At 32.4% G+C, this 12,842-nt stretch overlaps 1 protein-coding gene and 1 non-coding gene across 2 annotated transcripts in view; one reads left to right on the top strand and one right to left on the bottom strand.

Annotated features, from left to right (window-relative positions):
* LOC106103204 (facilitated trehalose transporter Tret1-like) overlaps nt 1-12,842 on the bottom strand; it is a 61,007-nt gene that overhangs the window by 29,863 nt on the left and 18,302 nt on the right. The window lies entirely within an intron of this gene.
* Nucleotides 4,753-4,824, top strand: Trnag-ucc. Its single transcript has one exon. It is a non-coding gene; the product is annotated as a tRNA-Gly (tRNA).

Genomic DNA, 12,842 nt, shown 5'->3' with positions numbered 1-12,842 from the left:
ATCATTCTGCAACGGTTCAACATATCTTATTGAAATTTGGCACAGATATAAAACAAAGTCTGGAGTACACATGGGATAAGCTTCATCCCAGGTAAGTGTTTGGTTCCCGAAGGATACGTAGCTTTTTGTAATTTATATAGGTCGTATGTTTTCCAATGCCACGCGAACGAAGTCGCGGGCAACAGCTCGCCTAAAAATATATTATGAAGTTATAGAAACTTTGTTCACGTGTGTTCAAACCTGCCTACCACATTCGAAATGAAGGTATTTCACAATCAAGTCTTAGATCGTAAAAATAAGATTTATCGTCGAACCGAACGAAGTGATTTAATCGTATTATTGTTATTTTTATTGTAACGAAATGCGTTCCACCGAATGCGCACGTACTTTTTTATTGCGAATACTTTTATTGAAAATTCATGACGTTAGATGTTATTAGGAATTTGACTCTTTTGTAAAACCTTTACGGATCCTTGATAAAGACGCAATAAACAACTTAAACACTATTTCCACTAGTTCCTAGTGCAAGTGTGTATAGCTGAAGGTAAATAATTATGCGGTAATATCAGAAAAATCATTGACTTACCGAAAATATCACCAGTTGTATAATATGTACCTGTAAAATAAGTTAAAAAATAATTAACCACTGAATAAAACAAAATATCTCCATTCTTCACAAATATTATACAAGTCATTGACAATAGTTTTAATATTTATGATGCCATTTATATGAAATATGATATTCCAGTGCATTTAATTTACATAATCAAAGCATAGAACAATGCTGATGCCACAAATGTAATCTGTGCAAAGGTCGATATTATAATAATCTGGCTGCAAGATACATTGACTTTTGACTTTTACTAATTAAAAAAACAAACATCAAAAAGTGTCAAAATGCATTTTTAAATTTAGAACGACACGAAAGGAATTCCCGCGCGTAAAATCAAACATGGCGTCGTGCATACTGTCACGTCATTACTTAACAGAATAAAAATTAATGTTAAAATAAATCATCTCGTTGAGACAAAGGGCTTTCGTCGAATGATGGCATCTGGACAATCCTATTCCGTATTTCAAAGAAGCGACATCTTAAATCTTTCGTCGAAACATTTATTCCAGTTTTTCTTTTTTTAATCTGTTCGAAATACTTCATCGTGACAAAGGAATGCGTTTTATCGAGCCACGGCATCTCTAATTTGTTGTGTTTCTATTACGTTTTAACGTTTTAATTGATTTAATTGTAAAGAGAAATTATTTAATCAAAGGATTTTCTTCATAATTATGTTGTATCAATTCACGAATAAGATAGATTACATTTATAATTGCTGTGACGTAAATTAGCTTGTCAAAAGAACAGACTAAAAATTGATAACAATGTAATTAAAACATGAGAGTTTATAAATTCGTACATTAAATAAATATAACTTGAACACATAATAAAAAGGATTTTAGTATCTTCAAATCACACATTTATGTATATTATATCAGTTAATATTGACGTAGTTAACATAAGTATACTAAGGTAATCATCTTGCGACGTAATAAAACTTTATAAAAATATCTCAACGCCTGCATGATTATGTCGTCCCTCTCATTGTCTATAAGAAAAACAGAGATAAGAATAGTGTCCAATTCACGGTAAAGCACACACTCACGAAGTCACTGACATCTACTCGTAATGTCAATATTTTGACATTCATTAGATCAAGCGATCGCCGCGCCTCTAGTGATAAGATGAGTAAACTATATTCCCTTGGCATTCTGTACGCGATTGACGCGCCATCTATGTTAATTTAAAATATTTTTTGTAGTTTCAGATAGAGAACTAAGGCAATACAATGTAAACCATTAAACTACTAGCTTTCGCCCGCGACTTCTATGTGTTCTCCAGACTATGCTCTACATCTATGCCAAATTACATCTAGATTCGTTCATCCGTTTAGGCTACAAACTTTAACAACCATCCATCCATCCATCTAAACTTTCGTATTTATAATATTAAGTAAGATAGTCAGAAGTAAGATTGACGGCTGTTGCTGAAACGACATTAAAGGTTTTAACAATTGTTTTAAAAGATAAAGCCAGGTTTAAACCCCAAATTTACAAGTATTTTGACGTCTGTGAGATTGGAAAAGATTTTTCAGCATTCGGCTGTGTGGCATAAGTCAAAAAGGGCGCCAAATTCTTCGCGCGTTTCAAAACACATTTCTGATAATGGCAACTGGCAGGTTAACAATTGTTAAAAAAAAGTTCATACTCGTAAAAACACTACATTTATATCTTTAACACTGGCCGATTTACAAAAAAAAACTTGAAGGTCGCTCAGAAATTAGAAAGTCATGAATCATTTAGGGTCCGTACACACTAAACATTGATTCCTCGTAACACGTTATCTGTTAGATAAAAATGTCATCGCTTTCTTATCTATGCTCAATGGCGTTTACTGATAAATACGTCTAAGTAATGAAATAATTATTTTTATCAACAGTAATCCATTTTATTGGTTGTGTTAAGCACTTATTTTATAGCATATTTATAATTCAAAATTGATGGCCTAATTTTCAAAGGATGGTAATTTTAAAGAAAACCTAAACACAGTACAGGACGCGGTAAAACTCTTAACAACGCCCTCTAAGGGCCAAAAAGAGGGCGTCTTAAAAATTTCGTCACGGATACTAAAACTTAAAAAATGTACAAACTTATTGAATATCTCCTTTTGGGAAGTCAGTAAAAAAAGCACAGTTAAAATCTACAATATCTAAATAAAGATATTTAATTATTGCATATTTTTGTACTTTACTAGCTGTTCCCATGCGGCTTCATCCGCATGAAATTATAATATGAAAATTTTATTTTATTGTTTACATTTGTCAAATTATCAATAGCAAATGTCAAACCTTGTCAATCTTGTTTCTTTGTTGGCAGCAACTTATGGTCTCTTTCCCACATTAGGGTTTTTATCCAATTTATTTACCAACTAAGTTTAATGTCGTGAAAATTTATAGCCTAAAGCGTGAAGTAAATGTAGGGCTTTTTATAAAAAAAAAGAATTGTACAAAAATATGCTGTGATTGCTGACATCTTAGGCAACAAAGAAGTGTGTGTTTACTCTTTATTATAATAGTATAGATTGGATGGCAACATTTTTAGATAAATGTTTCGGCACTGGATGTACAATCTAGTCAACAAAACATCTGTGCGTTTGGTCACGTACACTGTAGTCCAAGGTTTTTGTTTTTTTTTTTATTAAAATAATTTATTATGTTTGTTATGAACCGTTTCGTTCCGGTATCTTTAAAATCAATTTTAATAATTCTATTTGTGAACTTTGACTCTTAAGAGACAGGAGATGTCACGCGCATTCCTCTCAAACAAATAATAATCATAATAATATCATAACTGTGAAAGTTTAGATAGATGGATGTTTGTTAGAGTTTGTAGCCTAAACGGCTAAACGGTTCTTGATGAAATTTGGTATAGATGTAGAGGATAGTCTGGAAGAACACATAGGCTACTCACTTTTGTATTTTTTAATTCCACGCGGACGGAGTCGCGGGCGAAAGCTAGTTATCAATAAATTGTAATTTTACTTATGTGCTCGTTTTGTGTGTAAATGTAGAACATGCATTATGTGTGGTTTGTTTTACCTCTCCCACCGAAGTTAAAGAATTCATAAGTACAGTACTTTTTTTTGCTTAGTCCATTTTTATATAGTCAAAGAACGTGACTAAACTTAGTATAACGAATCCAAAGGAAGTGGACCAAGCTTGTAATTAAAGTCATGACTAACTTTATTAAGTTACTTTACGTTGTCATACTTATTTATAATTCTACATTTGTTTATGACTATCTGTTGCTCGAGACTTCGCCCGCGTGAATTAAAAAAAAATAATAAAAAATATAGCCAACGATACTCACTGATAACGTAGCTTTTTCATAGTGAAAGAATTTTTAAAATCGGCTCAGTAGTTTTTCTTAAATTGAATACATACAAAAAAAAAACAAATCTTTCCTCTTTATAATATTAGGATAGGCAGTAAGTTAATTCGTCATACTAACGCATACAGTACACGTTTCATTCCGTCTCTAAACCAATGGTCCGCTAAATTAGATCTAGTATTTAGGTTAGGTTATTATTACAAGTCTAGATTAACTATGCCTATAGTAGACTTACTTATGACCTTTTTACAACTGTTTTAATATCTCTGCAATATACTGTTTTTTTTGGATATGAAAATATAGAAAAATTGTTACTTTTACTAATAATTGTAAATTGCAAAGTTAGATAGAAGAATGGATGTATATGTTTGTTAGAACTCCAAAACAGGTAAATGGATCTAGATGAAATATAGCACAGATGTAGAGCATAATCTGGAATAATAGGCATCCTTGGAGATCCCGGAACCTTCGACTTTGTTACTAGAAGATGGTTTTTAGTGGGTCAAAACTTACATAACTCTCCCTCCCTCCAGAGGACAAGGTATCTTTTGAACATTCCCCCGACACAAAAAAGGCTACTTACTTCGATTGAGTTTTAAATACGCGCGGATAAAACCGCAGGCAAAAGCTAGTAACTTTTATTATTATTTATCTAAAAATAACCTTATAAACATCGTATTATTAATATGTTATAACATAGTTATAACTCCGGTGATTATTTTGTAATTAAAACTGATTGTTATTTACATCTGTTTAAACAAAACGCAGTTAGAAAATTAATTTAATTTATTTTTCATATAAACTTATATAGCGTTGGTGGTGTAATGGTCAGCATAGTTGCCTTCCAAGCAGTTGATCCGGGTTCGATTCCCGGCCGACGCATAATTTTTGCAAATAAAAAAAAAATTATAAGACTATTTTACTGATTTTGAGTTGTCTTATGAAGGAACACTAATAAAATGGTGTAACTGGCATGCTAGTTGCTAGCTACTGGCGTAATACACATGCCAGTAAAATATTCACGCCATATATATAACGTGTGCCCTATCTTACTTCTTACTAATATAGACTAGCTTTCACCCGCGACTCCGTCCTCGTGTAATAATAAAAAATTGAGTAGCTTATGTGCCCTTCCCGACTACCATCTACATCTGTACCAAATTTCATCAAAATCTGTTCAGCTGTTTAGGCTATAAACTCTAACAAACATTCATCTAAACTTTGGCATTTATAATATTAGTAAGAAGTAAGAAGCGAGATAGTAAAGTGAACGTTTAGATGGATGGATGGATGTTTGTTACAATTTGTAGCCTAAACAGTTACATGGATCTCGATTTAATTTTGCATAGATGTAGAGGATAGTCTGGAAGAACACATAGGCTTGCTTTTGTTTTTTTTTAATACCACGCGGATGTAATCGCGGGCGAAAGCAAATCTTTAGATATTTTTTTAATCTTAAATGTATAATACTAGATAAATATTAAGTAACTTACTATTACTACGTGTTTGATACATTCTTATCAGAAGCCTTATCAATGCATTTTATCAGAACATTAAACAAATCCAACTGCAGTGGGAAACAGGAAATGTGACTCATAAACCTCTTTATAGCTTAACTATTGATTACAGAAAATAAATATTTCTTTAAGTATAACTCATTTAAATATAACGCCAAAATAAACAATGGAACATCAGATTCCATAGCTTTGAATAAACTATCGGACAACTGTTATGCGATTGTCGATTGTTTCGCAGCTCAACTATTTAGTTGCACAACTAAAAATCGAGCACCTCCATACCTCACAGAAATCAAAGGGCGACTAAAAAGTTGTGCGATAGTTTAGTCAAAGGTGCGGGCTCTCACATAGCATCTAGAAATGTACAAAAACTTCAGTATAGTTACTTTCGAAACATATTTTATATAAAGTTTCTTGGCCGCTAGTGGTCTTTAAAACAACTTTTGCGTTTTAAAAGAAAAATAAACAACGGTCAACAATCCTAAATCTTACTAATATTATAAATGCGAAAGTTTAAATGGATGTTTGTTAGAGTTTGTAGCCTAAACGGCTGAAGGGATCTAATTGAAATTTGGCATAGATGTAGAGGATAGTCTGGAAGAACTCATAGGATACTTGCTTTTGATTTTTTTAATTCCGCGCGGACGGAGTCGCGGGCGACAGCTAGTTTCTCTATAAAATTTAAATCAACTACCGTATAACCAAACTATAATAAAAAGCATTTTATTTTTACGTGTATCATCCAATGCCTCTTAACAATAATTGAGCTATAAAAACAGTTTTAAATAAACAGCAATGGACAGGGTACAAGCCAGGATGAACGTTATTGAACACATAATTGTTACTATCGTCTATTCAGGCAATTAATTCGTATTTAAAAAGAATATAACAAATGAAGATCAATTCTAAGGGATTCCAAATTCAAATTTAAAGAAAAACGATTTGGCTTTTTAAATTGTACGAAGAAACACAAAAACAATTGGGTGGGTACTTTCTTTTGTTTTTCAATTCCACGCGAACAGATTCGCAGACTGTAGCTAGTATATTTTATAAGATTAGTTTGTTATAGTAACATTCTTAACACGATTTAGATAAACCGTATCTAAATATCAGATTAACGGCAAAATTATTTCGTCACTCAAGCATTTAGAGGTTAATGTACTTGACTTCTGTAACACACATAAGAGAGTGTTTAACAAAAAAACTAAGGTATTTTGGGAGAAAACATTTCTATGACAGGAAGGGTATATAAGTGGCGGGAATAGATTTTATTACAAACCATGGAAATCCATAATTTTAGAGGAATTGTTGATGCGTTGACCTTTGAGGTTATATAGGTTGGTTGATATGATTCCCTCTTACAGGACCCAAAGTCTGGATCAAAGATGGTTTAAAATGCCAGGGACAAACCACAGCCCTGCGTTATTTATTTATAGTTTTCTTTATAAAATACTTGCAGCTAGCCGTTGCACGCGACTCCGTCCGCGTGAAATTAAGAAATAATAAAAAAATATAGTCTATGTAACTCACAGATAAATTACCTTTCTGGTAGTGAAAGAATTTTTGAAATCGCCCCAGTAGTTTTTACGTGAATCAAATTCATGCAAAAAGACAAATCTTTCCTCTTTATAATATTACTATAAACAATGATAAAACTTTACTTATCCGTAACTTCAAAGTTATTTTAATTAAGAAGTTTATTTTCAACTTAATAACTTATGTACTTATTTATGTAGCAAGTATATATACCGTTATACAGCTAGTGAGTTACCGTCGGAACGCAGCGCCAGCCTGCCACTTGAAATTATGCACGTATCCATTGTCGCACGGTTGACGGACGATCACTTTCTCTGTTGCGACGTCAGATTATGTGAATACAAAGTTATAATCAATCTAAAAAAACTGTCTAATGTATTGTGTATGTGATTATCCTGTCTTGTATTATGTATTATTTTCTATGATTTTTAGTAGTTTAAACGAATTTTCGTTTTTGTCTTATGAAATGCGATAACAGCGACATTCTGTCAGGTCTGATTAATATATCGAAACAGATTGGTTCTTTTTACATGTAAATGTTACTCTTATTTCTAATTTAATATTTAGTAAAAGTTTAGTAAAATAATCTCTCTACTATATAAGGGATTTAATTCTTTTTATACAATTTTTTTTATACATTTTGAATATCAAAGCTGTTTAATTGAACGTAACAAAAATAAAATTCATACACCTTCTAAAACCCATTCGGCACAAAAGCCTTTCGTAAAATTAGATTTTTGATATTACATCGTGGTAAATAAAATACCGTGACGTACAACAATGGAGACGAACATCGTGTCAAGTGTCGGTAACAAGGCGAGCTTTCTTTAGAGCATAGTCTGCATTATGCTCTGAAACGAATGCATATAAATTCCTTACAAGAGATTATATACTTTGTACCATTATGATAAAAGTTATAATCGTCTGACGTGGTATTTACGGACACCTTTAATTTCGACGCACTCGTAAACGCTTGAGTTGTATTTTTAAAACCAAGCGACTCTCAGACGGTTCGAGTAAAGGGTTCCGAACTATTATGATATGAAAATGATATTTTAGAATATTTATTTTATTAAGACGGCTGTTCCTGTGCGTCTTCATCCGCATTAAATTACAAATTTTATTGTTTACATTTGTCAAATTCTCAATTGTAAATGTTAAAATTCAAATGCACTAATAATAGCCATCGCAACCTTGCTTCCTTGATGTTGGCAGCAACTTATGGTCTCTTTCCCACATTAGGGTTTTTATCTAAATTATTTATCCCCTAAGTTTAATGACGTGAAAATATATAGCCTAAAGCGTAACGTAAGTATAGGGCTTTTCATTAAAGAAGGAATTATTTAAAAATGTGTTGTAATTGCTGACATCTTAGGCAACAAAGAAGTGTATGTTTACGCTTTATTATAATAGTCAAGATAGAAGTAAAAATAGACACTTTAATTTGTACTCGGCATCGGTAATACAGACCTCTAGTACAGACTTTTTCATACCAAATCTACAAGGTTTAAATCTAGGTATACTTAATACGTGTGCAGTTGGTTTAATTTAACTGTTATTTACTTGATGACCTCGTTTTACGTAGTTTTTACAACCCTTAGTAACCATATAACGACTCTGAATGCGAGATAAAATCATCTATATCTATATAAAAAGGAAAGATTTGTATTTTTGTATGTATTTGATTCACGTAAAAACTTGACGGAATTGAAAAATTATTTCACCATTAGAAAGGTAATTTATCTGTAAGTAACATAGGGTATATTTTATAATATAACGCGGACGAAGTCGTGAGCAACAGCCAGTCATTAAATGTCAATTTTCTATCAAAATTAACTATGTCAATATTCAATGTACCAGGCTTGCATAAGACATACGACACCTAATCGCCAATAGTAAGTATGAATTCACGATTAATTAATACCTCATACTCCGATCACGACTGATCGTAATCACAAAACAAGATAAAACCATTATCATGAACTAAACTAGGTATCAAACTATATCCCACAACGAATGTCTAATCTGTCCTGTATTCAATATATACTAATATAATAAACTACATTGTTATGTAAGGTGTCAGTAACCACTGCATTTTTTTTATTTTATTTTTATTTATTTAAAACAAAATTAATATTTAAAACCCAATATTTACGACACGCTTTAGGCTCTATATTTCACGTCATCAAAAATCGTTTTGCGAGAAAGGGACAAAAGCTATAAGCAAAAAACAGCAAAGCAATGTTACTATGGCAACGGTTTCCTAATTACAACCAATTATTTGCTGTCATTTAAAGATTTGAAATTTGTCATTTGTTAGGGAATTTAAACATTTTTTTTAATTTCGTGCGGATGAAGCCGCATCCAGACAGCTAGTAACCGATATATATCCGTTATTACAAAGGATTTAGATTAAATTTTAATACAAAACAGGTGTTATAACACCTAGATAATAAAATCCAACAAAACATTACAGCTTACAGAGAACTAAATTGCTGAATTTTAAGTTGGCACGTACGGAATATGTATACTCTTGTTTCATACGTGACAACTCCGGTTACCACTCAATGTTTATTAGTTAAAATAACAATCTCATCGACTTAGTTCTAATAAATAGTTCTATGTAGGACTTAAACAAGGCCTAGAATATAACCTGACCTCTAAACCATGTGGTTTCGCCATACAGAACTTGAATATCAAGTTGAAGAAAAACTAGTTTATGTTCTTCACGGAATAGAAAATAGAAAAAATTCTACAACATTGTCGGATGTAACTGTTTAAGGATTTTCATACTAATTAGAAAATACATTGTATTTATTGGATTCCATTGCCAAAAAACATAAAAACAGTTATTTTATCTTTACCTAGCTGTTACCATGCGACTTCATCTGCATGAAATTATGAAAATTTTATTTCATTTACATTTGTCAAATTATCAATTGCTAATGTCAAAATGACATGACATGATGACAACCTTGCTTTCTTGATGTTGGCAGCATATGGTCTCTTTCCCACATCAGGGTTTTTTCCAAAATATTTAACCCTAAGTTTAATGGCGTTAAAATATATAGCCTAAAGCCTGACGTAAGTGTACGACTTTTTATTAAAAAACATTATTTAAAAAATACTGTAATTGCTGACATTTTAGGCAACAAAGAAGTGTGTGTTTACGCTTTATTATAATAGTATAGATATCCCTCTTAGCCTCTTAGTGGGGACAGGAAGTTGGTGATGACGTCAAGACTGCATTAAACATTAAAAAAAAAAATATCGTCGCCTTAATGATGGCCGAATTTCGGAAGAAGATGGCACTTTAAGAAGAAAAAAAAATGCATAAATATTGGCCCCTGCTCTAGATCGTAAGAATCATTATTTGTTTAACGCATGCGAGAGTCTTTGAATCATTAAGTTGATTAATGACATGATTGCATTATTAAATTACGAATTACATGACTTTCTTTGTACAATTAATGATTCGTAGGCGCGTGAAAGTGGAATTTCTTTATTCAATTGGTATTATAAATGGTACGGCGTGATATTCATTTTTTTTATAACATAAGGTGGCAAACGAGCAATCGGCCTGAAACCGCCAAAATGGCGAAGCGACCGCTGCCCATAGACATCCGCAATTGCAAATGCGTTGCCTACCCTTATACGACGGAGGAGGAGACGCACATAAAGATGACATTTCCCCTTCCTATGCATCTCCACCACCGTCAATTCCACTTCCTCTTCCCAACTTCTCCTTATAAGAAAAGAGTGGTAAAGAGAAAGGGACTTAAATTAGGCCTCCGGCACCACACTCATCAGACGAAACACGGAATTGCTTCCGTTTCACGCCTCTCTTCTGTGTGGTCGTGGTATTACACCGGGCGTGCCGGCCCATTCGTGCTAAGATGTTAAAGCGGGCACTACCACTGTTTATAGTAAGTGTCAAGGTTAACTGGTCTTTAATAGTAATTCTAAGACAAAGTTTTAAAGATGTATATTTTAAATGGTTTACATCCTACCAAAGGTATCATAGATATAGTCCCGGTAGCCTAAATGTTGTTTCTCCTTCCCGTACTTTATGGAAAGAGAAAGTGAATATGGTAGGGGAAGGATTGCATCGGAAAGTAGGATTAAAAATTAAATTATTATAAAATTCATATGTTATAACAAAGGCAATAATAGTTAACTTCTCAAATAGTAATAAAATAAAGCTTTACTACTTTCTCTATATCTATTTCCTAATTCAATCTAATAGTAATAAAATATGTCTGTCTGTCCGCGCATAAATCAACGGATAACATTATTTCGCAATCGGCGTCTATCGAAATGCTGGGGTTATTCTCAGTTAACAATACTCGCCCGCACGCGTTATAAACAACGATTTATAGATACTAGATGACACATGAGCGTACTATTAAATAAGGTAAAATAATTGATTTATTCATATCTTTAGTAATATTATATAGAGGACAGATTTATGTTTTTGAATTATTGTATGTATTGGAATTATTAAAAAACTACTGGAGCGATTTAAAAAATTCTTTTACTGTTAAAAAGCTACGTTATCAGTATAGTATAAGCTATGTTTTTTATTATTTTTTTAATTCCACTCGGACGAAGTTGCGGGCATCTATATTTATATAAAACCACAATGAATACAATTTATTTTAACACAATAAATATGAAAATTAGTACGTCAATATCCTTTTTGTTTTCCTATATAACAGGAAAGCCACTGTATATGACAAGGAAAGGTAAAATGTTAAAAAATGTATTCAAAAATATTAATACTATATTTAAATTTCTACTAAAATCGCCATCTTCTATTAGGCATTATATTTCTAACAGAAATTGCAATAAGTGTATTTTCAATTATTAAAATTCAATCGATACTCATATTATTACTTAACACTAGCAGTTGCTCGCGACTTCGTCCACGCAATCTATACTATTATAATAAAGCGTAAACACACACTTTTTTGTTGCCTGAGATGTCAGCAATCACAGCATATTTTTGAATAATTCATTTTTTAATAAAAAGACCTACACTTACGTCACGCTTTAGGCTATATGTTTTCACGCCATTAAACTTATGGGTAAATATTTTGGATAAAACCCTAATGTGGGAAAGAGACCATAAGTTACTGCCTACATCAAGGAAGCAAGATTGTCATCATGTCATTTTGACATTTGTAATTTGACAAATGTAAACAAAAAAAAAAAATATTTTATGCGGATTAAGTCGCAGGGGAATAGTATTAATATAAATTCGTAGCCTATAATATGCCCGCCTATGTCAGCTACCCTTCAGTGAAAGTCTGGTCGATAACGGCCCAACAGGAAATTACCTGGAACAAACGTGGCTTGCGGACAGACAGACAAAAAATTTTTGAATGCGGTTTTCATTACCAGCAGCGCAATTCTTTCCGAAATCTGGAATTTTTCTTTTGATATTACACACAGACAGTCCAATTTTATTATATGTTCCGATTAACCTCCTTTGTATGAGTTTCTACAGTCATTTGTATGTAGAAAGTCAAGTGAAGTCCGTCGTCTATTTGAACATCGTATTTCTTAGGATACAAAAAACTAATTAAGACACTTCCAGGTATCGACATTAAATGTAAAGAAAGTCCGATACGGCGGCGTGAGAAAACTAGTAGTTAAACCACTTTACGTTGTTAGAGCTTTGGCAAAACAATTCTTTATTCGTTAAAACTAACAATTCCCTTGTATGAATCAAGGATTTTAGATATCGTTCTCAGTAGGCTAGTAAATGAAGTAATTTAAAGATATGTGTGAAGTCAACCAACCCCCACCGTGCCAGCGTGGTTGACTATGACCTAGTCACTCTTA

This window comes from Papilio polytes, unplaced genomic scaffold (assembly GCF_000836215.1).
Source record: "Papilio polytes unplaced genomic scaffold, Ppol_1.0 DF823835.1, whole genome shotgun sequence".
In the NCBI taxonomy this organism is placed as follows: domain Eukaryota; kingdom Metazoa; phylum Arthropoda; class Insecta; order Lepidoptera; family Papilionidae; genus Papilio; species Papilio polytes.
This window is presented reverse-complemented; position numbering and strand designations above follow the sequence as displayed.